Source organism: Desmodus rotundus, chromosome 4, assembly GCF_022682495.2.
Source record: "Desmodus rotundus isolate HL8 chromosome 4, HLdesRot8A.1, whole genome shotgun sequence".
Classification (NCBI taxonomy): Eukaryota; Metazoa; Chordata; class Mammalia; order Chiroptera; family Phyllostomidae; genus Desmodus; species Desmodus rotundus.
In genome coordinates this window covers 49,327-76,815 of record NC_071390.1, presented here as the reverse complement: position 1 = coordinate 76,815, position 27,489 = coordinate 49,327, and the positions used below count along the sequence as shown (strand labels likewise).

Sequence of the window (27,489 nt, the reverse complement as noted above, 5' to 3'; positions counted from 1 at the left end):
AGCAGAGTAACAGCAATGATTTATAGCCCGGTAATAAATATGAGGATCTTATCTTCCCTAACCAAGGATATTTGAGAGTAAATGGTTTACACATTGCAGACCACCCAGGGGAAGACCCACCGCAGTCCCAGCCCTTCTCTGGTGACTTTTCTGAAGGACCGTGTGCTTGTTTTGTGGCCTGAGCACATGAAAGGACAGCCCCGGAAGTCAGAGTACTGTGTGCAGATTGCTCCCCTAAGACCCCCTCTAAAGTCCTCAACGTTAGAAAACAGGTAAAACCCTTAAAAAAGGACCCAGCATGCACTGTTTGTTGAGCACATGTGAGCCTTTCCTTCTCTTCTTTGCTGCATATCTTCACTCTGTTTCTCCTTCTCTCCAAAGGTTCCCAGGAGACTCGCAGCCAGGGGAGCCGTGGGCAGCAGCAGCTCGTCCCGGGCTAACCCTTGATCCTGTCTCCAAGGGCCTTCTTTGTGTCTAACTTTTCCGTTTCCCAAGAAGCAGTTCTGTCTATGCTCACTCTTGTTGCTGTGATTGTGCCTCTTCTCTCTGAAGCCCTTTCTTTGCTTCACTGTCCTTAGATTTAATGTACAAACGCTTCAAATTCCCTACCTTTGTGTTGTGCAATTGTACTGCAGGAAGTGAAGAATCTACACACATGAGACCTTTCCAGGGTAAACCCCCTTTGGGTCCAATCCCTTTCCCATGACAGAGTAAGCAAAGTTTGTTTATTCATTTATCTGTGGATGGACATTTGAATACTTTCCATGTTTCAGTTGTTAACAGTGCTGTTATGAATAATCCCGTATAAGTTTGTTATAACATCTGTTTTCAATTTCTCAGCTATATATTTTGAAGTAGAGTTATTGAACACAGTATCATTTTTTTGAGGAAATGTCCAACCATTTGATACAAGGTCTATAATATTTTACATTCACGAAAGAAATGGTCAATCATTCTAATTTTTGTTTTTGATCATCAACATTTCTCAGTTTGTTTTTCTCAGTACAGCCTTTGTAGTGTCTGGGAAGGGGTAGTGTGCCGTGATATAGCTGTTGAACATCTTGTCTGGTATTTTTTATATTGTACCATTTCTATGAATGTCTTCTCATCAGAAGGGACTATTCAAGTTTTTAAAAAATCTAGATGTGTGCCTGGGTGTTACGGCTCATTGGATGGAGCATCAGCCTGTAAACCAAAGGGGTCTCCAGTTGGATTCCCAGTCAGGACACATGCCTGGCAAGAAAAGATCTGTGGTGCATGTGGAGAAGATGCTGTGACTGACGGAACGTGTCAGAAGTGGATTGTGAAATTTCACGGTGATTTGTCCCAGGGGTAGGCAGACCAGGTGCAGTGGAGAGCCCTGAACAGCAGGCGTTCACTGAGAGACAGGCAGGGAGGCAGGAGACAGGCAACATGTTCAAAGTATCCTAATCAGGCTTTGAAAATCGTTTGCCCCAGCATGGCTATGTCAATCGCATGGACGTTTGGGCTCCACAGGAGTGAAGCCATATGGTGGGAGAGGCTTCTTGACCAGATTTCCACAAGTGGTTCTCCACTGAAACGTGAGGAAAATGTTCCATTTCCATGAAGTGTGTGTGTGTGTGTGTGTGTGTGTGTGTGTAGCATGAATCTTTGCTATTTGAGAATCATGTGGAACGGGAGAGACGGTGGGCAAAGGAAGGAACTACCACTCGCCCCTCCAAAGGCCGGTCTTTGTGCAAAGGAGATGATGATGGCCTTGTGGTGGATTCTGGAGGGAGTCCTGCAGTAGGAGCTCGTTTCAGAAAGCCAGCAGGTTCCTGGCTACACGTATCGTTCCCCATCATACTAACTGAAAGCTTCTCCCGAAGGAAAGAGTCTGGAATTTGTCAGCAGAAGGTGCGGAAGGTTAGGATTAGGTGAGAGAGCACATTTCTCTTTGGTGACCAGGGAAAACGCTTCCATCCTGGCTGTGCAGTCCCGATTCTTCCATAGTACTCAGAGACTGTGCTCTTTCTCACGGCCATTTAGTTTGCATATCTGAATTTTTCTTTATGGAGAGAAATTTGCATTCCCTGGAAGACTGCATCAGACAGCTGGAAGAGTTACCTGCTCCAAAAGAGAACCATGTTGTGGGACGACGGAATGGTGAAATCACAAGAATGTGGCAGAGGGTAGTGGGAGGAAATGGTGAAGACATTGTGCAGTTATGTTGTGGGGGGACAATGAAAAGCATGCCCGTCATTGCATCTCAGGGCAAAAAGGCAAGGACCCTTTCAGCCAGGTCATTAGTAAGCTATGCGTTCCATCTCTTGGTATCTGCTGCCCTCTCGTGGTCATTTTCGGGAATGACACCCTAGTGCAGGGCTGCAGGAAAAGTGGTCAAACCCAGTGGAGAATCAGTGACTTTTCATGACAGTGGTATTTACACGTGCATTTGAAAATGTCCCAATGTCAGCTCTGTCCAATCACCTTGTGACCCGTCTGCAGATTTCCATCCAGGGACCGATAATCGGGTTTTATGTGACATTTTCAGATCTCGCTGTGTAGCGCAATAGATTCAGATTTCTATAAGTGTAAGTGTGCCAGAAATTCATCTGTCATTTGCTTTGTCCATTGCAGCTTCTTTAAACAATGCACAGGTACAGTTTACTTAAAATTGTCCACCAAGAGGTAAAAAAAATAAAGTAAAATACCCGTGCTTGTATTTTATGTCTATGCCCTTCCGGACGTGTCTACAGGCTCATTTCCTTCCATTTGCCTGGAGTTTGTTTAGTACTTCAGGTTCCTCATAAGGCTGCACAGTGTGTACATTTCTAGCTTCTGTTTCTAACCTGAGCATTTAAGAGTAAAGACTCCTTTCTGAAGTTTTGGTACGGAGCATGTTCACTATCCTCAGGTCAAGTTATTTTGTCATTCCAATGGTGGTTCACTTCAGAGGTTCAGTAGGAGTCCATTTCATAAGTTCGGAAGGACAGAACCTTCTAGTCATCCATTCTCAGTGAATGGCAGCTTAAGTGCTATGAGGTCTAAGAACATAGGATTTCGATGCTCTGAGGCTGGTTGAATATTGCATGAAATGGGCGTGGCCACAAAGTTTTTGTGCCCCCACCCCTGCCTGTCAAGTGACTCCGGTCCCATGTAGTTGTGTTTAATGTTCTTTGAAGCCATTATTTTAGAATCTTTTGTGACACTTGTCGTATATGCTTGTGTGTAAAAAAACCCATCGAAACTGGTGAATATGTGTGTGTCCATTTTCACACTGAAGATGGATGACTGTAAGCTATGTTTTTGCCACATTAGGCTCTGTCACGTCCAGAAAGGTAGAAGCGCAACTGTAAGGCAAAAAAGCTCTGTGGTTTGCATGGAGTAGGCGCTGTGAAGGATGGCACATGTCAGAAGCAGATTGCCAAGTGTGATGCCAGAGATTCCTCATGTGCAGTTGCCCACGTGTCTAGCACCCCAGGTGCAGTGGAGAGACATAAAGGACAGACATTCACTGAGGACAGATCATGTTGTGACAGCAGGGAGACAGGCAACATACCGAAAGTATCCTAATCGGACTTTGAAAATCGTTAGTATCAGCTCTGTTATATTATCCCTTTGACTTTTTTGTTCCACAGAAGTTAAGTGGGGTGGTGGGGGATGCTTCTTGACCACATATCTAAATGCATTTCTCTGGGGAAACATAAGGGATCTGGTCAGTTTTCAGGTGAAATCGTGAGTAGGGGATGGGTCTTTGCTGTGTTAGAATAACGTGGAATGGGAGATATTGTGGGGAAGGAAAGGAACCACCACTTGCCCCTCCAAAGGGCGGTCTCCATCCAAAGGAGGTCAGGTCGTTTATGTGGTGGGATATCGAGGGAGTCCCGCAGAAGGAGTTCCATGTGGAAAATTAGCAGGTGACTGGCAACAGGTACCATTCCCCATCAGACCAGCTGAAAGGTCCACCAAAGGGAAAGAGTCCAGAGTTTGTCAGCAGAAGACACGTAAGCTTCAGGATAAGGCGAGAGCGCACGTTCCTGTTTGGTGACCTGGTAAAAACGGTTCCATCCTGGCCGCACAGTGGTGATTCATCCGCAGTGCTCACTATACCTTGCACCTTTGTACAGCCGTTTAGTTTGTCTTTCTGAATTTTTTCTTTTTGGAGAGAAATTTCCATTCGCTCCAAGAATGCAGAAGGCACAGGGAAGAGTTCTGTGATTCGCAAGAGAACAATCTCGTGTGGTGATGGAACGGTGAAGTTGCCTGTAAGGTGGCAGAGGGCAGCGGAACAGAACAGTGATGACTGTGTAGTCACGTTGTTTGGGGAAAACGAAAAGTGTGCCTGTGATTGTATGTCACGGTAAGAAGCCAAGGAACCTTGCAGCCCAGCCATTCAGGGCATACGCGTCCCATCTGTTAGTGTCTGCTGCCATCTGGTGGCCATTTTCAGGAATGACACCTTAGTGTAGGTCAGCAGGAAAAGTGCTTGATTCCAGTGCCATTTCAATGACTTGTCAGGGCAGTGGTATTTACAGGTGCAGTTGACAGCATGTACATCTCAGCAACGTCCAGTTACTTTGAGAGCGGTTTTTAAGTGAAGGGAAAGGGAGAGATGAATGTGGTTTATGTGATATTTTTAGGAACTGGCTTTGTCGTGTAGTAGAGTCAGGTTTTGTCAAGTTGCAGGTGAGCTTGAAAATCATCTGTCGTCGGTGTGTCTGCTGCGGCTTTCTTAAAGAACGTGGAGGTAAAATGTGTACATAATGCTGCACCAAGAGATACCAAAGAAAGCAAAGTAAAATATCAGCGCTGTTATAGTATGTATTGCCCTTCCGGACATGTCTACAGGCTTGTGTCTTGGATTTGTGTAGACTTCATTTACCATTTTAGATTCCTTGTATGGGTGGAAAACTCGTCCATTTCCAGTTTCTGGTTGTAACGTGTTCAGCGAAGGGTGAAGGTTTCTTCTCAAGTTTCGGTCCGTAGGATGTTTAGCATCGTTCACGTGAAATTGTTTTTTCATCGTAGCAGTGGTTCATTTTGGAGCATCTGTAGGAGTCTGTGTCAGAAGTCCCGAACAAAGAATGTTGTCCTCATGTAGTCTGTGTGGATGCCAGCATCAGGGCTATGAGAGCAGAAACACACCGTATAAAGTTTCGAGGCAGCACTGCTCGTTGAAACTTGCCTTCATGCAGGCTGGCCAAAAAGTCCATCGGGCCAAAAAGCCGGTTCACTCCCCAACCCTACTTCCACCGCCACCCTCCGCCACCCCACTCCTTGTCCGCAGTTGCTCATACTTGCCTTTAACGTCCTTTGAAACTGTTTTGTCAGACTGTGTCGGGGCAGCCATCGTATCAGTGTCCAGAAAGAAAACCTCATACCAACTGGACAATGTGCGTGTTTCTTTTCCCACTGAAGACGCATGAAGAGGAGCCACGTTTCTGCCCCCTTTGGCTTTGTCATTTCCAGAAAGGTACAAGTGCACCGGTAAGGTAAGAAAAGGTCTGTGGTGTGTATGGAGAAGATGCCGTGAGTGACAGAATGTGTCCGAAGTGGACTGTGAGTTTCATGCCAGAGATTTTCCTCACCCAGTTGCCCCACGGGTGGGCAGATCAGTTGGAGTGGAGAGTCATTCAGGGCAGACGTTCACTGAGTCCAGACCGCGTTATAGGATGCGGGAGACATACTGAAATTATCCTAATCTAGCGTCGAAAATCATTTGCACCATTACGGTTCCATTAATCATTTTGACACTTGGGTTCCACAGAAGTTAAGCAGGGTGGTGGGGGACCCCTGTCGATCACATTTCCAGAAGCGTTTCTCTACTGAAATATAAGGAAAACCTTCTGAGGACAATTTAGGGGGTGCAGTGAATGGTTGATATTTGAGAATAAGGTGTGATAGGGGACATTGAGCGAACAAAGTACCAGCAGCAGCAGGCTCTCTAAAGGGTGGTCGTCACCCATCAGAGGTGATGGTATTCTGTGGTGGAATGAGGAGGGAGTCTGGCAGTGGGAGCTCTTGGGGAAACCAGCAGGTTACCGACAACAGGTATCGCTCCCAGTCGGACCCAGCGAAAGCACCGTGCAAGCGAAAGAGTCTGGAATTTGTCAGCAGAAGACACGTATCTTGAGGAGAAGGTGAGAGCACACGTTTGTCTTTCTGATCAGGGAAAAACGGTTCCAGCCTGGGAATGCAGTGGTAGTTCATCCGCAGTGCTCTCCAGACCTTGAGCCTTTGCACGGCGATCGAGTCTGGTCTCTCGGGATTTGTTAGTGGAGAGAAATGTCCATTCCCTGGAAGACTGCCGAAGGCATTGGGAAGAATTCTGTTCTCCGAAAGAGAACAGTGTTGTGGGAGGATGGAATGGTGAAATCACCTGAAAGGTGGCAGAGGGCAGTGGAGAAAACAGTGAGGTCGTTTTCCAGTCACGTCGCCTGGGGGAAATGAAATGTATGCCTGTTATTGCATCTCAGGCCAAAACACCAGGGAACCTTTCAGCCCAGTCATGAGTGGAATATGCGTTCCATCTGATCGTCTCTGCTGCCCTCTCGTGGCCATTTTCAGGAATCACACCTTAGTGTAGGTCAGCAGGAAAAGAGGTCGATTCCAGTGGACTATCAGTGGCTTTGGAGGGCATTAGTATTTCTAAGCACATTTAAAAACGTCTCAATGGCAGCACCGTCCAGTTACCTTGTGACTGGTGTTCAGCTTAAGGGCAGAGGGAACTATGAAAGTGTATGATGTGACCCTTTTTTCTGAAGTGGCTTTGCAGCATAGTAGTGATGCTTTGACAAGTTTCAGGCACGGTCGAAAATCATTTGTCATTGCTGTGTTTGGTGCAGATTTCTAAAAGAATGGAGGTAAAATTCATACATAATGCTGCACCAAGAGGTACCCAAAAAAGTGAAGTACAATATCAGCGCCATCACTGTATGTACATGCCCTTCCATACATGTCTACGGGCTCGTTTCTTGGATTTTTCTGTACTTAGTTTACCACTTTAGATATTTCACACTGGTGCAAAAGTTGTGCATTTTGCTTCCAACGTGTTCATCAAGGGTGAAGATTTCCTTTTCAAGTTTTGATACGGGGCATCTTTACCATCAGCTATGTCGAGGTATCTTGTAATTCCAAATGCCATTAATGTAGGAGTTTCTATAGGAGTCTATTTCTGAAGTCACGAACAACCGAACTTGGCCGTCCTCCATTCTGTGTGAATGGTCGCTTAAGAGCTATGAGAGCAAAGAATATATCGTGTAGGATTTGAAGGCTGTGATGCCGGTTGAACCCTGCCTTCAATAGGTCTGGTGAATATGTCAGTTCAGTCCCCAACGGTCCACTAGGACACACACCTACCCCATGTCCTTGGTTTGGTCATGCATCCTTTCCTTAATGTCATTCAAAACCGCTTTGTTAGATTGCACCGTGACGGCTGTCATACCAGCTCGCGTTACAAAAAAATCTCAACACAAGTGGTGAATGTGTGTGTGGCCATATTCACAGCGAAGATGGAATAACATAAGCTATGTATTGGGCCCTTTTTGGTTTGTCATTTCAAGAAAGGGAAGCACAATTGTAAGGTTCAGAAAGATGTAAGGTGTGTACGGAGACGTCGGTGTGACTGACACAACACGTCTGAAGGGGGTCGCAAGGCGTCACACCAGGGATTTCCGGTGTGCACTTGTCCTATGGGTGTGGCAGAGCAGTCACAGGGGAGAGCCACCCAGGGCAGACATTCCCTGAGGGCAGACCACGTTATGGTACACGGGAGACAGGCCACACAGTCAAAGCACCCTAATCAAGCGTCGAAAGACATTTGCAGTAACAGAGTCGGGTCCATCACTTATATGTTTGGGTTCCACAGAAGAAAGGGAGGAGGAGGGTGGACCCACCTAGACCACCTATCCACATGCAATTCTGTACTGAAACAAGGAAAGCTTTACATTTCCAAAATGAGTTGTGAGGGGATGAATCATTGGTATTTTAGAATAATGTGGAATGGGAGAGATGGAGGGCACACAAAGGAACCAGCACCACCCCTCTGCAAAGGGCGGTCTTCATCCAAAAGACGTGAGGTTGCGCTTGTGGTGGATCGTGCTGGGGCCCAGACTTGGCGGGTCTCAGTGTCCCCGAAGGATGGATGGCGCATGTAAAGAATGAGGGGTCAGACACCAATTTTGATGCCGGAGAACGGCCAGCCTCGTGTGGGTGTGACCGAACTCTAAGAGTTTAATTATGCTTTATTTTTATAGGGATTTGTTATGTGACATCAAAGGAATAGGCTCATGGCATGATTTCTCAAGCAGAAAAAGTCTATACAGAAATTCCAAGAAAATGTATAGGAAGTTCTACAGATTTGTTCATAGTAAACAAAGTTTATTTTGACCAGGAGGGCTATCAATCTGACAACCACAAGTAACTACATCTGCAAAGTTTCAAATGTCTTATCGATCATTCGATGTCTAACAAAGTTTTCATAATTTGTCATAGGTCAGAAAGATATGCTAGACTAGCTAGCGGTTATATGTGAACTATTAAAGGGCCTATGTGGTTAGGCTTTCTAACTCAGCCATCTATCTTCCCGTTTAGGTTCTTTCTTTCTTTCTTTTTTTTTTTTTTTTTTTGTGTGTGTGTGTGTTCATGTACCTTAATAACACATTTACCATGTTATCACTATGGAATGTAAAGTCAAGTTAGTCAGGAGATCTTCCCAAGTGCAATAAGGCCTTCTGCAGTACACACAAGTTTGTGTATGTCTGACCAGAGCTTGCTCTTACATCATTAACCACTTCCATCACAGGTAAATTGTTTAGTTTAACATCTGTGATGCTTCCAGAGAAAAATAAACATAGTGTACACAGTTAAAAATTGTTTTTCATCACCTCTGCATTAGCACTTAAAATACACATTTCTATTTCAAGGTGGCATTTAAAAATTATTGTAACAGCAACAAAAATATAACCCTGCAATTACAAAATAGTCAAATTAGGATCCAATTAGATTAGATAAACAATTATCTAATGTTTACAAGTATGACTCTAAAATAAATACTACCTTCTAGCAGCTGTCATTAGCATTTTAGGTGTGGTTTAAACACACACACACACACACACAGATGTTCAGTTGTGGGGAGGTTTGTAACGCTGTGTGCTGTGCACCATTCTGAACGGGGTAAGAGCCAACCAGCCCTAAAACCAAAAGTAGTTAACCAGTCCACGAGGCAGGCAGAAAAAAAAAAAAACCTGGGGCAAAGAGGGTTCCTACATAACATCAAAAGCACGTGACATTCTGCAGCAACTGGGAGTATTCGGGATTGGCAGGGTGACCCATTAGAACAAGTTTCACCAAAAGAGAGCAACGAGGTGGACACTTTGCTACTGTCAAGTGCATTTAAAAGTGGCATGTTTCTTATGTGCTAATCTGACTCCTCTGAATGACCCAGTTAGTGAACTAGTCACTAGTAATTTAGTCACCCAGCAAACCAAGCCTGCAAGAAAGGAAGCCAATATTCAAATTACCATGTTCCTATTGTCTGACCCACTCAAACGATTTATTTCCAACATAAATACAGAACTTCAATATGAGATCTCTAACTACGGCCACCACCGGCACCACCACGGCCAAGACAGCAGCTCTTCTCCTAGGGTTTAGGTTTCGTCCATAATTCCTTATACAGGGAATAGGCCATACCGAGAGTCATCGCTCCCACAACGAAGCCTTGGGCCACCTCGCGCATATGGATCAGGTGGACCGACATTGTAGTGCTCCCCTGGCTCTTCAGTTTATACAACCCGTACGCGACGATTGCTGCCAAACCCTCCATTCCAATAGGGACAAACGGTGCCTCTTTAGCTTTTTGGAGAAATTTAGATCCCTGACCCTCATCATATGAAGAAAGAGAAACGTCTGTGTTGGATGACATACTGTTTGAAGAGTCTTCCAACACCAGCACCTCTCAAATACCAGCCCGCTTCTGGTTCTTTCTTTATGCACTTTGCAGGGGATGATCTTTGTATTTGTTCCCTCATGCTTAAATTATAATACTTCACCTATTTTCCTTGCTCTTTTATCCATCTAGTTCCATCCAATATTATTCCTGTCCAAGGTTGTACTAAGGGGGATGTCTAGTAACATTTTTCTCCATTTTTTCTGGCAATCTGGCATGCCTATTGTGTAATACTAATCTTGCAATAGGTAGGAGAAGTAGGCTGTGGAGGATTTATAAGGGGCTTTTGTTCAATGGCCAAGAAATCATTTTTTACAGTTGCGTTGGAATTCTGCACATCAGTGGACCAGAAATACAAGTGCTCAAAAATCGCAGCAGGTAGTAATAGCAAAGACAGACTTGCAAGAAGAGATAGACAGGAAGTCCAGCCACAGCTGCCTCTGCTGTGCAGACGCATCTCATCCGTCCCGACTGTGTCAAGGGTCGGCTGTCGGTCGGCTGCCGATAGGATTGCAGATGGAGTTCTGCAGTAGGAGTTCTCTGTGGAAACCCAGCAGGTTAGTGGCAACAGGTACTGCCTGCTGTCAGACCACCTGAAGACACCCTCCGAGGGAAAGAATCCAGAATTCATTAGCAGAAGATTTTGAAGCTTCAGGATGAGGTGAGAGCCCACGTTTTTCTTTGGCGACCAAGGAAAAGGTTTCCCGCCTGGCTGTGCCGTCGTAACTCATCCCCAGTATTCCCCAGACCACGCACGTTCATGTGGCCATTTAGTTCGGTATACCAAATTTCTGTCTTTGGAGAGCAATGTCTGTTTTCCTGAAGACTGCAGAAGGCCCGTGGACCAGCTCTCTGCTCCTAAAGGTAACAGTGCTGCAGGAGGATGGAATGCGAAGTTCTTTGAAAGATGACAGAGGGCCGTGGAATGGAATGGTTACAATGTCGTGCCGTCCAATTTTTTTTTTGGAAAATGTAAAGTGTGAACGTCATCGCATCTCACTGAGAAAGAGAATGGAACTTTTCTGCCAAGCCTTGCCTCTGTTGGTCTGTGCTGCCATCTCGTGGCCACTTCGGGAAATGACATCTCAGTGCAGGTTGGCAGGAAAAGTGTTTGATTCTGGTGGACTTGGACTATGAATGACTTCGGATGGCAGTGGCATTTTCAAGAGCATTTAGAAGCGTCTAAATATTAGCACTGTGTAGGTACCATGTGATCGGTGTTCAGAATAAAGGCCAAAGCAGTGAGAAACCGTTTTGATGTTACATTTCTTGGAAGTGTGCCTGTAGCATTACAGAGTCCGCTTTGTGTATGTTGGCTGTTGCATGTTCCTCATTCAGTGAGAAAAGTAAAGTGTATTCCCTATTGTCTACCACGGGTTAAAAAAGGAAATAAAATACGTACAATAAAAATATAAGGAAGAACGGATAGTATTTCACTTGCATGGTTTCGTGGGTACGTCCTCAGGCCGGTTTCCTATGCTTCAGAAAATAAAGAAATCTTCTGAAACGTGTTGAGTGTCTGTATGGCCATCGTGATAGGGAAGATGAATGAAGATCAGCCAAGTTTTCAGTGCACTAGGGCCTGTCATTTCAAGAAGGGTGAAAATGCCCAATAAACGGAAGAAAAGATGTGTGGTATATAGGAGGAGGTGCTGTTAGGGATCTGATGTGTCTCAATTGCCTTGCAGGTTCCCGTCGGAGATGTCTCTCAGCAGGATTCCCCACGCCTGGGATGGACTCGTTGCTGTGGACGGCCATCCAGGGGACACGCTGCCCGAGGATCGACCACGTGAGGCCACAGTGGCCACGGGCAACGCACTCAAAGTACCCAAATGAATCATGGAACGTCATTTGCACCAGGATGGTTACGTCCACGTCTGTGACCTCTGAGATCTACAGCAGTCGACTGGGAAGAACACTTCAAGCAGCATTCTCGACAGCACTTCCACGTGGGATTCTCTTCAGAAAGGTAAGGAAAGCGTTGCATCAACACAATTAGTTAGATGAACACTACACACTTTAGACTAACACGGAAGAGATTATGGGGCAAAAGAAGGGAAACACGACAGGACAGTCAAAAGAGCAGTTTCCCTTAGAAGAAATTCTGCTACTCTAAGAAGTAGGTTAGGGTTAGGGTTGGGGTCGGGTTCTAGAGCATAGGGTGTGGGTGTAGGCGCTAGGGGTTAGGGGTAGGGGCCGGAGCAAGGGTCCAGGGGCTGGGTTTAGGGGTTAGGATTCAGGGCTTAGGGCTTAGGGTGACACTTAGGGCCAGGGTTTAGGGGCTAGGGGTTATGGGCCAGGGCAAGGGGTTATGGGCCAGGGTCAGGGGTTAGGGCACAGGGTTTGGTGGCTAGGGCTTAGGGAAGAGGGCTTAGGGCACAGGGTTTTGGGGCTAGGGCTAGGACTTAGGACACAGGGCTAGGTGCTAGTGGCTAGGAGATAGGGGCTGGTGGCAGGGCCAGGGCCATGGCTTAGGGTTAGTGTTAGGGTTTAGTGTTAGGGTTTAGTGTTTGGGTTTAGTGTTTGTGTTAGAGTTTAGTGTTAGTGTGTAGTGTTCAGTGTTAGTGCTTTGGCTCTGGCTTTGGCTATGGCTTATGTCTATGGCTATGACATAGGGCTATGGCTTAGAGCCATGGGTATGCCTTATTGCTATGGCCTAGGGGCTATGGCTTAGGGGTTAGAGGCTATGGGTTATGGGCTATGGCTTCTGGGGTAGGGGCTATTGAAGCGGATCCCGTCCCATACGATCTGGTGATGTGGCTGCAATATACAAATATACACAGACTACAGAAACCCTGTGGAGGAAAAGGGATGGCATGGCCACTCTCTAAGTGAGAGAGGGCGAGAGGGCTAGAGAGAGCCCCAGAGAGAGGCCGATCCCTGCCTGGACAGGCTTTTATAGTTTTTTCTGGGCACATTATATGGAGGATGGTCCTCATTTACTATGCACAGGTTCACCACAGGTGATTACCTTTTAAAGACCCCAAAGGACAGAATACTGTTAATGACTTCACAGAGAAGGATGTTACAGCTTGAGGGGGAAACTGGTCCCACTCCATACTTGGGTGGTTTAGCACAGACATTAGGAAGTTAAAGATACTCAGTACACATTTGCTGCCTCATGGTGAGGGAGTTTTAGCAAGAGCAAGTCTTGTAGCAGTCTAGGTACAATGCAGGCTTGATTTCCCACTGGAGATCCTATCCATGGATGTGGGTCCTACCCGCCAACCTCGCTCCCCATTGGCTTTTCCGAGTGGGAGCTGAGCCACATTTCCCACGTGTAGAACAGTTCCCCACAGGCTATGGCTTAGGGTCTGTGGCTTAGGGGCTATGGCTATGGCTTAGGGGCTACGGCTACAGCTTAGGGGGTATGGCTAGGGGCTACGGCTAGGGGCTATGGCTAGGGGCTATGGGTTAGGGGCTAGGGCTCAGGGCACGGGTTTAGGGTACAGGGTTTATGGGCTAGGGCTTAGGGAAGAGGACTTAGGGCATAGGGCTACATGCTAGGGACTAGGAGATAGAGGCTAGTGCCAGGGACAGGGCCATGGCTCAGGGTTAGTGTTAGGGTTCAGCGTTAGTGTTAGGGTTTAGTGTTAGTGTTTAGTATTTAGTATTATGGCTATGGCTATGGCTTAGGGCTCTTGCTTAGGGCTATGGCTATGGGTTATGGCTATGTCCTAGGGCTACGGCTAGGGGTAGGGCTATGGCTTAGGGCTATGGGTATGGCTTAGGGGTATGGTTCAGGGCTATGGCTATGAGTATGGTTTAGGGCTATGGGTATGGCATATTACTATGGCCTAGGGGCTAATGGTTAGGTGTCAGAGTTTATGGATTAGGGGCTAGGGGCTATGGCTTAGGTGCTATGAGTATGGCTATGGCTACAGCTTTGTGGTTATGGCTTAGGGGCTGTGGCTATGGCTTAGGGGCTAGGGGCCAGTGCCAGGGGTTAGGGAACAGGGCTAGGTGCTAGGGGCTAGGAGATAGGGGCTAGTGCCAGGTTCAGGGCCATGGCTGAGGGTTAGTGATAGGGTTTAGTGTTAGGGTTTAGTGTTTACTGTTAGGGCTGTGGCTATGTCTATGTCTATGGCTATGGCTTAGGACTATGGTAGGGCTATAGCTATGGGTATGGCTGAGATCTATGGCTGAGGGCTATGGCTGAGGGTATGGGTATGGCTATGGAGATGGCTATGACTAGGGGTATATGTGTAGGGCTATGTCTATGTCTAGGGGCATGTCTAGGGCTATGTCTAGGGTTAGTGCTGTGGCATAGGGCTATGGCTATGGCGTAGGGTTATGGCTATGGCTATGGTGTAGGGCTATGGCTATGGCGTAGGGCTATGGTGTAGGGCTATGTCTGTGCTGTAGGGTTATGGCTATGCCTTGGGGTATGGTGTAATGCTATGGCTATGGCGTAGGGGTATGTCTATGGGTATGGGTATGTCAATGTGAATGGCATAGGGCTATGGCTATGGTGTAGGGTTATGGCTATGGCTATGGTGTAGGGCTATGGCTATGGCGTAGGGCTATGTCTGTGCTGTAGGGTTATGGCTATGCCTTGGGGTATGGTGTAATGCTATGGCTATGGCGTAGGGGTATGTCTATGGGTATGGGTATGTCAATGTGAATGGCATAGGGTTATGGCCATGGCTATGTCTATGGCTATGGTGTGGGGCTATGGCTATGGCATAGGGCTATGGCTATGGCTATGGCATAGAGCTGTGGCTGTGCTGGAGGGTTATGGCTATGGCATAGGGTTGTGGCATAGGGCAATGGCTAGTGCTAGTGCTCGGGCTAAGGCATAGGTCTGTGGCTATGGCTATTGTGTAGGGCCATGGCTATGGCTAGGGCTATGGCTTAGGGTTATTGCTATGGCTGAGGGATATGGCTTAGGGCTATGGGTACAGCTTAAGAGTATGGCTTAGGACTGTGGCTATGGCTGTGCTGTGGAGTTATGGCTATGGCTTAGGTCTATGGCATAGTGCTATGGTTGTGCTATAGGGTTATGGCTATGGTGTAGGGCAATGGCTATGGCTGTGGCTGTGGGTTAGAGCTATGGCTTAGGGCTATTGCCATGACTGAGGTCTATGGCTAAGGGCAATTGGTATAGCTTAGGGCTATAGGTATCGGTTAGGGCTATGCGTGAGGACTATGGTTATGGGTATGCCTCTGGTTTCGGGCTATTGCTATAGCTTCGGCCTATGGGTATGGCTTATTGCTATGGCTTAGGGGCTATGGCTTAGGGCTATGGGTATGGCTTATTGCTATGGCTTAGGGTCTATGGCTTATGGGCTGTGCCTTAGGGGCTCTGGCTCTGGCTCTGGCTATTGTTTATGGGCTGTGGCTACAGCTTAGGGGCTATGGGCTAGGTGCTAGGGGCTATGAGATAGGGGCTAGTGCCAGGGCCATGGGAATGGCTTAGGGTTAGTGTCAGTGTTCAGTATTAGGGCTTAGTGTGTAGTATTATGGCTATGGTATGGCTATTGTTATGGTTTAGGGGTATGGGTATGGTTTAGGGCTATGGCTTAGGGCTACGGGTATTGCTTAGGGTGATGGCTTAGGGCTATGGCTGAGCATTAAGGCTATGGATATGGGTGTGTCTAGGGCTATATGTCTAGGGGTATGTCTATTTCAAGGGCTATATCTAGGGTTGGGGCTGTGGCTGGTGCTAGGGCTAGTGGGAGGGCGAGGGCAAGGGCAAGGGGAAGGGTGTGGGTTAGGATTAGGGTTTAGTGTTAGGGTTTAGTGATTAGTATTTAGTGTTTAATGTAAGGGCTATGGCTATGGCTCAGGGCTATGGCTTAGGGGTATGGTATGGATTAGGGGTATGGCTATGGCTAGGGCTATGGCTATGGCTTAGGGCCATGGCATAGGCATATGGGTATGGCTTAGGGATATGGGTATGGCTCTGGCTCAGAGCTATGGCTTAGAGCTATGGCTATGGTTTAGGGGCATGGCTATGGTTATGGCTATGGGTATGGCTATGGCTTATGGGTTTTGGGTATGGTTTAGGCATATGGCTTAGGGGTACAGGTATGGCTTAGGGTATTGCTTAGGGGTATGGCTTAGGGTATGGCTTAGGGTATGGGTATGGTTTAGAGCTATGGGTATGGCTATGGCTTAGGGCTATGGGTATGGCTATAGCTTAGGGCTATGGGTATGGTTTAGAGCTATGGGTATGGCTTGTCTTAGGGTTATGACTATGTCTAGGGCTATATGTTCAGGGTTATATGTCTAGGGGTATGTTTAGGGTTAGGGCTATGTCTCGTGTTAGGGCTATGGTGTAGGGTATGGCTATGGCATAGGGCTCTTGTTCTGGCTATGGTGTAGGGATATGGCTGTGAGGTAGGGTTATGTCTATGGCATAGGGTTATGGCTTAGGAATTTGGCTTAGGGCTTTGGGTATTGGTCAGAGTGGTGGGTACGGCTATGGGTTAGGCCCATGAGTAGGGCTAGGGGTATGGGTGTGGCTGGGAGCTATGGCTGAGGGCTATGGGTCTGGCTATGGATATGGCTATGACTAGGGGTATATGTGCAGGGCTATGTCTATGTCTAGGGGAATGTCTAGGGGTATGTCGAGGGTTAGGGTTATGTCTAGGGTTAGTGCTGTGGTGTAGGGTAGGGCTATGGTGTAGGGGTATGGCAATGGCTATGGCGTAGGGGTATGGCTATGGCATAGGGCTATGGCTGTGCTGTAGGGTTATGGCTACGCCTCGGGGTATGGTGTAATGCTATGGTTATGGCTATGGCGTAGGGTTGTGGCATAGGGCAATGGCTAGTGCTAGTGCTAGGGCTATGGCATAGGTCTGTGGCTTTGGTATTGTGTAGGGCCATGACTATGGCTAGTACTATGGGTTAGGGTTATTGCTATGGCTGAGGGATATGGCTTAGGGCTATGGGTACAGCTTAAGAGTATGTCTTAGGACTGTGGCTATGGCTGTGCTGTGGGGTTACGGCTATGGCGTAGGTCTATGGCATAGGGCTATGGTTGTGCTATAGGGTTATGTCTATGGCGTAGGGCAATGGCCATTGGTATGGCTATGGTTCAGAGCTATGGCTTAGGGCTGTTGCCATGGCTGAGGTCTATGGCTTAGGGCAAAGGGTATAGCTTAGGGCTATAGGTACAGCTTAGGGCTATGGGTGAGGGCTATGGTTATGGCTATGGCTATGGTTTCGGGCTATTGCTATGGCTTATGGCTATGGGTATGGCTTATTGCTATGGCTTAGGGGCTATGTCTTATGGCTATTGCTATGGCTATGGCTATGGCTATGGCTGTGGCTATGGCTAAGGGCCTACAGCTTAGGGGCTATTGCTATGGTTATGGCTAGGGACTACAGCTTAGGGGCTACAGCTGGGGGCTATGTTTATGGGTAGGGGCTATGGCTAGGGTCTACAGCTAGCACCTAGGGGATAGGGGTAAGGGATAGGGGCTAGGGGACAGGGCCAGGGGTTAGGGCACAGGACTAGGTGGTAGGGGCTAGGAGATAGGGGCTAGTTGCAGGGCCATGGCCATGGCTTAGGGTTAGTCTTAGGGTTTAGTGTTAGGTTTTAGTGTGTAGTGTTAGGGCTATGGCTATGGTTATGGCTATGGCAATGTCTATGTCTATGGCTTAGGGGTATGTGTATGGCTCTGGCTTAGGGCTATGGATGAGGGCTATGGGTATGATTATGGATATGGCTATGACTAGGGCTATATGTGTAGGGATGTCTATGTATCTCTATGTCTAGGGGAATGTCTAGGACTATGTCTAGGGTTTGGTCTATGTCTAGGGCTCGGGCTAGTGTATGGTTATGGCTATGGCTATGGCTAAGGCTATGTCAGTGGCTTAGGGCTATGGTTTAGGGCTTTTGGTATGGCTGAGGGCTACAGCTTAGGGCTATGGGTATGGGTTAGGGCTATGGTGTAGAGTAATGGCGTTGGGCTATGGCTATGGGTATAGTGTAGGGTTTTGGCTATGGCTATGGCGGAGGGCTATGGTGTAGGGCTATGTCTGTGCCTTAGGGTTATGGCCATGGTGTAGGGCTATGGCATAGGGCTATGGTGTAGGATAATGTCTAGGGCTTTGGGTAGGACCATGGCATAGGGGTATGACTATGGCCATGGGTTAGAGCTATGGCCTAGGGTATGGTTTAGGGCTATGCCTTAAGGGTATGGGTACAGTGTAGGGCTATAGGTACAGCTTAGGGGTATGGCGTAGGACTCTGGCTATTGGTATGCTGTGGGGTTACGGCTGTGGTGTAGGTCTGTGGCGTAGGGCTATGGTTGTGCTATAGGGTTATGGCTATGGCATAGTTCAATGGTTAGGGGTATGATATAGGGCTATGCCTATGGCCATGGTGTAGGGCTATGGGTATGGCTGTGGGTTAGAGCTATGGCTTAGGGCTATTGCCTTGGCTGAGGTCTATGGCTTAGGGAAATGGGTACAGCCTAAGGCTATGGATCAGGTCTACGGCTATGGGTATGGCTGTGGTTTAGGGCTATTGCTATGGCTTAGGGTTGTGGCTATGGCTATGGCTATGGCTATGGCTATGGCTATGGCTATGGGTATGGGTTTTGGGCTATTGCTAGGGGCTATGTCTAGGGGCAGGGGCTATGTCTAGGGGCTACAGCTAGTGGCTATGGGATAGGGGCTAGGGGCTAGGGGCTAGTGGCCAAGGGCTAGGAGATAGGGGCTATTACCAGAGCCAGGGCCATGGCTTATGGTTAGTGTTAGTGTCCAGTGTTAGGGCTTAGTGTTAGTGCTATTTTTGTGGCAATGGCTATCGGTATGGCTATGGCTTAGGGTGATGGGTATGGCTTAGGGGTATGGCTTAGGGGTACAGGTATGGCTTAGGGTCATTGGTTATGTCTATGGCTTAGGGCTATGTGTATGGTTTAGGGCTATGGCTATGGCTATGTCTATTACTATATGTCTAGGGGTGTTTCTATGTGTAGGGCTATGTCTAGTGTTAGGGCTATGGCTATGGCTTAGGGCTCTTGTTCTGGTTATGGCATAGGGAGATTACTGTGATGTAGGATTAGGGCTATGACGTAGTGCTAAAGCGTAGGGGTATGGCATAGGTGAATGGCTAGGGGTATCGCTATGGGTAAGTTATAGGGCTATGGATATGGCAATGGCATAGGGCTACAGCCATGGCAATGTCGTAGAGGTTAGGACTATGGTTATGGCTTAGGGGTATGGCTTAGGGCTGTTGGTATGTTGTAGGGGTATGGCGTAGGGCTTTGGATAGGGCGTCGATCTATGGCTACTGTGTAGGGGTATGGCTAGTGCTAAGGCAAGTGTGTAGAGGTATGGCTAGGGCTAAAGCTAGGGTGCAGGGTTGTGGCTATGTTGTGGGGCTATGGCTTAGGGGTATGGCTTAGGGGTATGGCTATGGCTAGGGTGTAGGGCTATGGCTATGTTCTAGGGCTGTGGCTATGGCATGGGGTATGGTCTAGGGTTATGACTATGGCTAGGGCATAGAGCTATGGCTATGGTGTAGGGCAATGGTTAGGATTATGGCTAGGGTGTAGGGTTATGGCTATGTTGTAGGGCCATGGCTATGGTGTAGGGGTATGGCTTAGGGCTATGCCTATGGGTAGGGTGTAGGACTATGTTGTAGGGTAATGGCCATGGCTATGGCTAGAACTATGGCGTAGGGCTATGGCTATGGCTAGGATTGAGGGGTATTGCTTAGGATTATGGCTATGGCTTTGGCTAGGATTGAGGGGTATTGCTTAGGATTATGGCTATGGCTTAGGACTGTGGCTGTGGCTTATGGCTATGGTTATGGCTTATGGCTATGTCTCAGGGGTATGGTATGGCTATACCTATGGATTAGGGCTATGGGTATGGCTTATTGCTATGGCTTAAGGAGTATGGCCTAGGTGTTAGAGGCTATTGGTTAGGGGCTATGGCTTAGGGGGTATGGCTAGGGCTACAGCTTAGGGTCTACAGCTACAGCTGAGGGGCTGTGGTGACACCTATGGCTATAGGGTACAGTTAGGAGCTTGGGGCTACTGCCAGGGGTTAGGGTACAGGGGTTGGGGGGCTAGGGCTTAGGGAACAGGACTTATGTCACAGGGCTAGGTTCTGGCGACTAGGAGATAGGGGCTGGTACCAGGGCCAGGACCATGGCTTAGGGTTAGTGTTTAGTGTTTAGTGTTAGGGCTATGGCTATGGCTATGGGTATGGCTATGGCTAATGTGTTTTGGGTATGGTTTAGGGATATGGCTTGGGGCTATGGCTTAGGGCTATGGCTATGGGTAGAGCTATGGCTTAGGTTATTGCCATGGCTGAGGTCTATGTCTTAAGGCAGTGGGTATAGCTTAGGGCTATAGGTACAGCTTAGTGCTATGGCTCAGGGCCATGGCTATGGGTATGGCTATGGTTTATGGCTTTTGCTATGGCTTATTGCTATGGCTTAGGGGCTATGGCTTAGGGGTAGGGGCTATGGCTTAGGGGCTATGCCATTGGTCTATGGCTATGGCTATGGCTATGGCTTGGGGCTACGGTTTAGGGGCTATGGCTATGGCTATGGCTTAGGGGCTACAGCTTAGGGTCTACCGTACAGCTTAGGGGCTACGCTTAGGGGTCATGTCTAGGGGTAGGGGCTATGAGTAGGGGCTACTGGTAGCGGCTATGGTCTAGGGGCTAGGGGCCAGGTCCAGCGTTTACGGCATAGGGCTAGGTGGTAGGGGCTAGGAGATAGGGGCTAGTGGCAGGGCCAGGGTTATGGCTTAAGGGTAGTGTTAGGTTTTAGTGGTTGGGTTTAGTGTTAGTGTTAGTGTTAGGGTTTAGCGTTAGTGTTTGGTGTTAGTGCTATGGTATGGCTTATTGCTATGGGTTAGGAGCTATGGCTCAGGAGTTAGAGGCTATGGCTTAGGGGTTAGGGGCTATGGCTTAGGGGCTATGGCTTACAGGCTATGACTTCGGGGATATGGCTGTGGATATGGCTACAGGTAGGGGTATGGGCTAGGGACTACGGTTAGGGGTTGGTGCTAAGGCTTAGGGGCTAGGGGTTAGGGACAAGGGCCAGAGGTTAGGGGACATGGTTTGGGGGCTAGGGCTTAGGGAACAGTGCTTAGGCACAGGGCTAGGTGATAGGGGCTAGTGCCTCCTGCAGGGCCATGCCTTAGGGTTAGTGTTAGGGTTTAGTGTTTAGTGTTAGGGCTATTGGTATGGTATGGCTATGGTTATGGCTGTGGCTTAGGGGTATGGGTATGTCTTATTGCTATGGCTTAGGGCTATGTGAATGGTTTAGGTGTATGGGTATGGCTATGGGTCATGGCTCTGGCTTAGGGCTCTGGCTCTGGTTCTGGCTATATGTAGGGCTATATGTCTAGGGGTATATGTCTAGGGTTATGGTGTAGGTTTATGGCATAGGGCTATGGTGTAGGGCTGTGGAATAGGTGAATGGCTATGGCTATGGCTAAGTCATAGGGCTATGGATATCGCAATGGCTATGGCAATGTCATATGGGTATGGCTATGGCTATGAGTCAGGGTTATTGCTATGTCTGAGGCCTATGGCGTAGGAGCATGGGTAGGGCTTAGGCCTGTAGGTACAGTTTATGGCTATGGCTATTGTTAGGGTGCAGGGCTACTGCTATGTTGTAGGGCTATGGCTATGGTGTAGGTGTATAGTGTAGGGCTATGGCTAATGGTACGGCATAGGGCTATGCCTAGGGCATATGGCTACAGCTATGGCTATGGCTAGGGTGTAGGGCGATGGGTATGCCATAGCGTTACGGCTTTGGCTATGGCTATGAAGTAGGGATATGTCTAGGGTGTATGACTATGAATATGGCTAGGGCTGTGACGTAGGGAATGAATATGGAAATGGCGGAGGGCTATGAATACGGCAGTGGCCTATGGCTATTGCTGTGGGTTAGTTCTTTGGCTTAGGGCTGTGGGTATGGCTCAGAGCTGTGGGTATGGCTATGGGTTAGGCCTATGAGTAGGCCTAGGGCTATGGGTATGGCTGAGAGCTATGGCTGAGGATTATGGCTGAGGGTGTGGTTGAGGGCTGTGCCTGAGGGCTATGGGTGTGGTTATTTAAATGTCTATGACTAGGGCTACATGTGTATGGCTATGTCTATGTCTAGGGTCATGTCTAGGGCTATGTCTAGGGTTAGGTCTATGCCTAGGGCTGGGGCTATGGCATAAGGTTATGGCTACGGCATAGGGCTATGGCTATGGTTTTAGGCTATGGCTATGGTTTTAGGCTATGGCTATGGTGTAGGGGTGTGGCTGTGCCATAGTGTTATGGCTATGGCTCGGGATATTGTGTAAGGCTATGGTTATGGCTATGGCTATGGTGTAGGGGTATGGCTATAGTATAGAGGTATGGCGTAGGGCTATGGCTATGGCTTAGGGCTATGGCTTAGGGCTATTTGTGTGGCTGAGGGCTATGGCTTGGGGCCATGCATTTGTGTTAGGGCTATGGTGTATGACAATGGCGTAGGGTTTTGGCTATGTTTATAGTAGAGGGGTATGACTATGGTGGAAGGCTATGGCATAGGGCCTATGGCTGTGCCGTAGGGTTATGGCTATGGTGTAGGGCTATGGTGTATGATAATGGCTAGGGCTATGGTTAGGACCATTGCATAGGGGTATGGCTATGGCAATGGGTTAGAGCTATGCCTTAGGGCTATGGCTTAAGGTTATGGGTACAGTTTAGGGCTATAGGTACAGCTTAGGGCTGTGGTCAGGGCTATGGCTATGGTTTAGGGCTATTGCTATGGCTTAGTGCTCTGGGTATGGCTTATTGCTATGGCTCAGGGGCTATGGCTTAGGGGTTAGAGGTTATGGCTTAGGGGTTAGAGGCTATGGCTTAGGGGTAGGGCCTATGGTTTAGGGCTATGGCTATGGCTGTGGCTATGGATTAGGGGCTATGGCTATGGCTTTGGTTTAGGGGCTACGGATAAGGGGCTACGGGTACAACTTGGTGGCTACAGCTATGGCTAGGGGCTATGGCTAAGGGTGTATAGGTATAGCTAAGGGGCTATGGGTAGGGGCTAGGACTGGGATCTGGGCCAGGGTCAGGGCCAGGGCTAGGTCTAGGGTTTATGTTAGGTCTAGTGCTAGTGTTCATGTTATGTCCAGGGTCAGGGCTAGGGTTTTTTTTAGGGTTCATGCTCAGGCTACAGTTCATGTTTGGGTTCGGGTTCTTGTTAGGGTTCAGGTTCGTGTTAGGGTTTTGGTTCATGTTAGGGTTCGTGCTTGGGCTAGGGTTAGTGTTCGTGATAGGGTTAGGGTTTGTGTTCGTGCTAGGGGTAGGGTGTAGGGTTATGGCTGTGGTGTATGGGTATGGCTATGCTATGGCGTAGGGCTATGGCTATGGTGTAGAGTTATGGCTATGGATATGGTGTAGATGTATGGCTGTGCAGTAGGGTTATGGCTATAACTCGGGGTATGGTGTAAGGGTATGGCTATGGCTGTGTTAATGGCATAGGGCTATGACCATGGCTATGGCTATGGCTATGGTGTAGGGCAATGGCTATTGTATAGGGCTATGGCTATGCCTAGGGGTATGGCTATGGCTATTGCCTAGGGTTATTGCTATGGCTTAGGGCTGTGGCTATGGCTATGGCTATGGCTATGGTTATGGCTGAGAGCTATGGCTGAGGGCTATGGCTGAGGGTTGTGGCTGTGGCTATGGCTGAGTGCTATGGATATGACTATGACTAGGGCTATATGTGTAGGGCTATGGATATGGGTATGAGTTGGGTATATGTGTAGAGCTATGTCTATGTCTAGGGGCATGTCTAGGGTTATGTCTAGGGGCATGTCTAGGGTTATATCTAGGGTTAGGTCTATGTCTAGGGCTAGGGCTATGGCATAGGGTTATGGCTCTGGCTATGTCTATGTTTATGGCGTAGGGTTATGGGTATAGCTATGTCTATGTCTATGTTGTAGGGCTGTGACTATGGTATAGGGCTATGGCTGTGGTGTAGGGGTATGGCTATGGCATAAGGCTATGGCTATGGCTTAGGGGTATTGCTATGGCTGAGGGTTATGCCTTAGGGCTATGGGTATGGGTTAGGGCTATGGTGTCGGGCTATGGCTATGGTCATGGCTATGGTCATGGTGTAGGGTTTTGGCTATAGCTATGGCGGAGGGCTATGGCTGTGCCTTAGGGTTATGGCTATGGCAAAGGGCTATGGCATAGGGCTATGGTGTATGATAATGTCTAGGGCTATGGGTAGGACTGTGGCATAGGGGTATGGTTATGGCCATTGGTTAGAGCTATGGCTTAGGGCTATGGCTTTAGGTTATGGGTACAGTTTAAGGCTATAGGTACAGCTTAGGATTATGGCGTAGGACTCTGGGTATGGCTATGCTGTGGGGTTACGGTTATGGGATAGGTTTATGGAATAGGGCTATGGCTGTGCCTTAGGGTTATGGCTATGGCAAAGGGCTATGGCATAGGGCTATGGTGTATAATAATGTCTAGGGCTATGGGTAGGACCATGGCATAGGGGTATGACTATGGCCATGGGTTAGAGCTACGGCTTAGGGCTATGGTTTAGGGCTATGGCTTAAGGGTATGGGTACAGTTTAGGGCTATAGGTACAGCTTAGGCCTATGGTGTAGTACTCTGGCTATGGCTATGCTGTAGGGTTACAGCTATGTTGTAGGTCTGTGCTGTGGCATAGGGATATGGTTGTGCTATAGGGTTATGGCTATGGCGTAGGGCAGTAATGGTTAGGGTTATGACATAGCTCTTTGGTATGGCCATGGTGTAGGTCTGTGGCTATGGCTATGGCTATTGGTTAGAAGTATGGCTTAGGGCTATTGCCATGGCTGAGGTCTATGTCTTAGGGCAATGGGTACAGCTTAGGGCTATAGGTACAACTTAGGGGTATGGCTCAGGGCTATGGCTATGGGTATGGCTATGGTTTAGGGCTATTGCTAAGGCTTAGGGCTATGGCTATGGCTATGGCTATGGCTACAGCTTAGGAGCTACGGCTTAGGGGCTATGGCTACAGCCTGGATAGGGGCTACAGCTTAGGGGGTATGGGTACAGTTTAGGGGCTGTGTCTAGGGGCATGGTCTATGGACAGGGGTTACAGCTAGTGGCTAGGGGATAGGGGTTAGGGGCTAGGGGCTAGTGGCTATGGCCAGGGCCAGGGGTTAGGGCACAGGGGTAGGTGTTAGGGGCTAGGACATAGGGCCTAGGAGATAGGGGCTAGTGCCTCGTGGAGGGTCATGGCTTAGGGTTAGTGTTAGTGTCCAGTGTTAAGGCTTAGTGTTAAGTGTTAGGGCTGCAGCTGTGGCTATGTCTAGGGGTATGGCTATGGCTTAGGGTTATGGGTATGGGTTAGGGGTATGGCTTAGGGGTACAGGTATGGCTTAGGGTCATTGGTTATATCTATGGCTTAGGGCTATGTGTATGGTTTAGGGCTATGGCTATGGCTATGGCTATGTCTATTACTATATGTCTAGGGCTATATGTCTAGGGGTGTGTCTATGTATAGGGCTATGTCTAGTGTTAGGGCTATGGCTATGGCTTAGGGCTCTTGTTCTGGTTATGGCATAGGGAGATTGCTGTGATGTAGGATTAGGGCTATGACGGAGGGCTAATGCGTAGGGCTATGGCGTAGGTGAATGGCTAGGGGTATCGCTATGGTTAAGTCATAGGGCTATGGATATGGCAATGGCATAGGGCTACGGCCATGGCAATGTTGTAGGGATTAGGAATATGGTTATGGCTTAGGGGTATGGCTTAGGGCTGTTGGTATGTTGTAGGGGTATGGCGTAGGGCTTTGGATAGGGCGTCGATCTATGGCTACTGTGTAGGGGTATGGCTAGTGCTAAGGCAAGTGCGTAGAGGTATGGCTAGGGCTAAAGCTAGGGTGCAGGGTTGTGGCTATGTTGTGGGGCTATGGCTTAGGGGTATGGCTTAGGGGTATGGCTATGGCTAGGGTGTAGGGCTATGGCTATGTTCTAGGGCTGTGGCTATGGCATAGGGATATGGTCTAGGGTTATGACTATGTCTAGGGCATAGAGCTATGGCTATGGTGTAGGGCAATGGTTAGGATTATGGCTAGGGTGTAGGGTTATGGCTATGTTGTAGGGCCATGGCTATGGTGTAGGGGTATGGCTTAGGGCTATGCCTATGGGTAGGGTGTAGGACTATGTTGTAGGGTAATGGCCATGGCTATGGCTAGAACTATGGTGTAGGGTTATGGCTATGGCTATGACTATGGCGTAGGGCTATGGCTATGGCTAGGATTGAGGGGTATTGCTTAGGATTATGGCTATGGCTTAGGACTGTGGCTGTGGCTTATAGCTGTGGTTATGGTTTATGGCTATGTCTCAGGGTATGGTATGGCTATGCCTATGGATTAGGGCTATGGGTATGGCTTAGGGCAATGGCTTAGGGGTATGGGTATTGCTTAGGGTGATGGCTTAGGGCTATGGCTAGGGCTAGGTCTAGGGCTATGGGTATGACTGAGAGCTATGGCTGAGCATTAAGGCTATGGCTATGGGTATGTCTAGGGCTATATGTCTAGGGGTATGTCTATTTCTAGGGCTATGTCTAGGGCTGGTGCTGGTGCTAGGGCTAGTGAGTGGGCGAGGGCGAGGGCAAGGGGAAGGGTGTGCGTTAGGATTAGGGTTTAGTGTTTGGGTTTAGTGATTAGTGTTTAGCGTTTAATGTCAGGGCTATGGCTATGGCTTAGGGCTATGGCTTAGGGGTATGGTATGGGTTAGGGTTATGGCTATGGCTAGGGCTATGGCTTAGGGCTGTGGCATAGGGCTATGGGTATGGCTCTGGCTCAGGGCTATGGATTAGGGCTATGGGTATGGTATGGCTTAGGGCTATGGGTATGGTTTAGGGGTATGGCTATGGCTATGGCTATGGGTATGGGTATGGGTATGGCTATATGTCTAGGGGTATGTCTATGTGTAGGGTTGTGTAGGTTAGGGCTATGTCTATTGTTAGAGCTATGGCATAGGGGTCTTGTTCTGGCTACGGCCTAGGGCTATGGCTCTGCCATAGGGTTATTCCTATGGTGTAGGGCTATGGAGTAGGTATATGGTGTAGGGCAATGGCTCTGGCTCTGGCTTAAGGCTATGGCTATGGCTCAGGTTTAGGGCTATGGCTAAGGCATAGGGCTATGGTTTTGGGATATAGCTTAGGTTTATGGTGTAGGGGTTAGAAGCTGTGGCTTAGAGGCTGGGTTCTATGTCTTTGGGGCTATGGCTATGGCTATGGCTTTGGCTTTGGGCTATGGCTAAGGGGTTTGTGGTATTAGGCATACGGCTACAGCTAGGGGTATTGGCTAGGGGCTATGGCTAGGGGTTACGGCTAGGGGTTGGTGGTAAGGGTTAGGGGCTAGGGGTTAGGGGCGAGGGCCAGAGGTTAGGGCACATGTTCTGGGGGCTATGGTTTAGGGAACATGGCTTAGGGCACAGGGCTACATGATAGGGGCTAGTGTCTTGTGCATGGCCATGCCTTAGGGTTATTGTTAGTGTTTAGTGTTAGGGTTTAGTGTTAGTGTTTATTGTTAGGGCTATCGGTATGGCTATGGCTATGGTTATGCCTATGGGTTAGGGGTGTGGGTAAGGGTTAGGGGTATGGCTTAGGGC

At 48.3% G+C, this 27,489-nt stretch overlaps 1 pseudogene; it reads right to left on the bottom strand.

Annotated features, from left to right (window-relative positions):
* Positions 1 to 9,596: 9,596 nt before the first annotated feature.
* LOC128780746 (HIG1 domain family member 1A, mitochondrial pseudogene) lies at positions 9,597 to 9,922 on the bottom strand (annotated as a pseudogene).
* Positions 9,923 to 27,489: the final 17,567 nt, after the last annotated feature.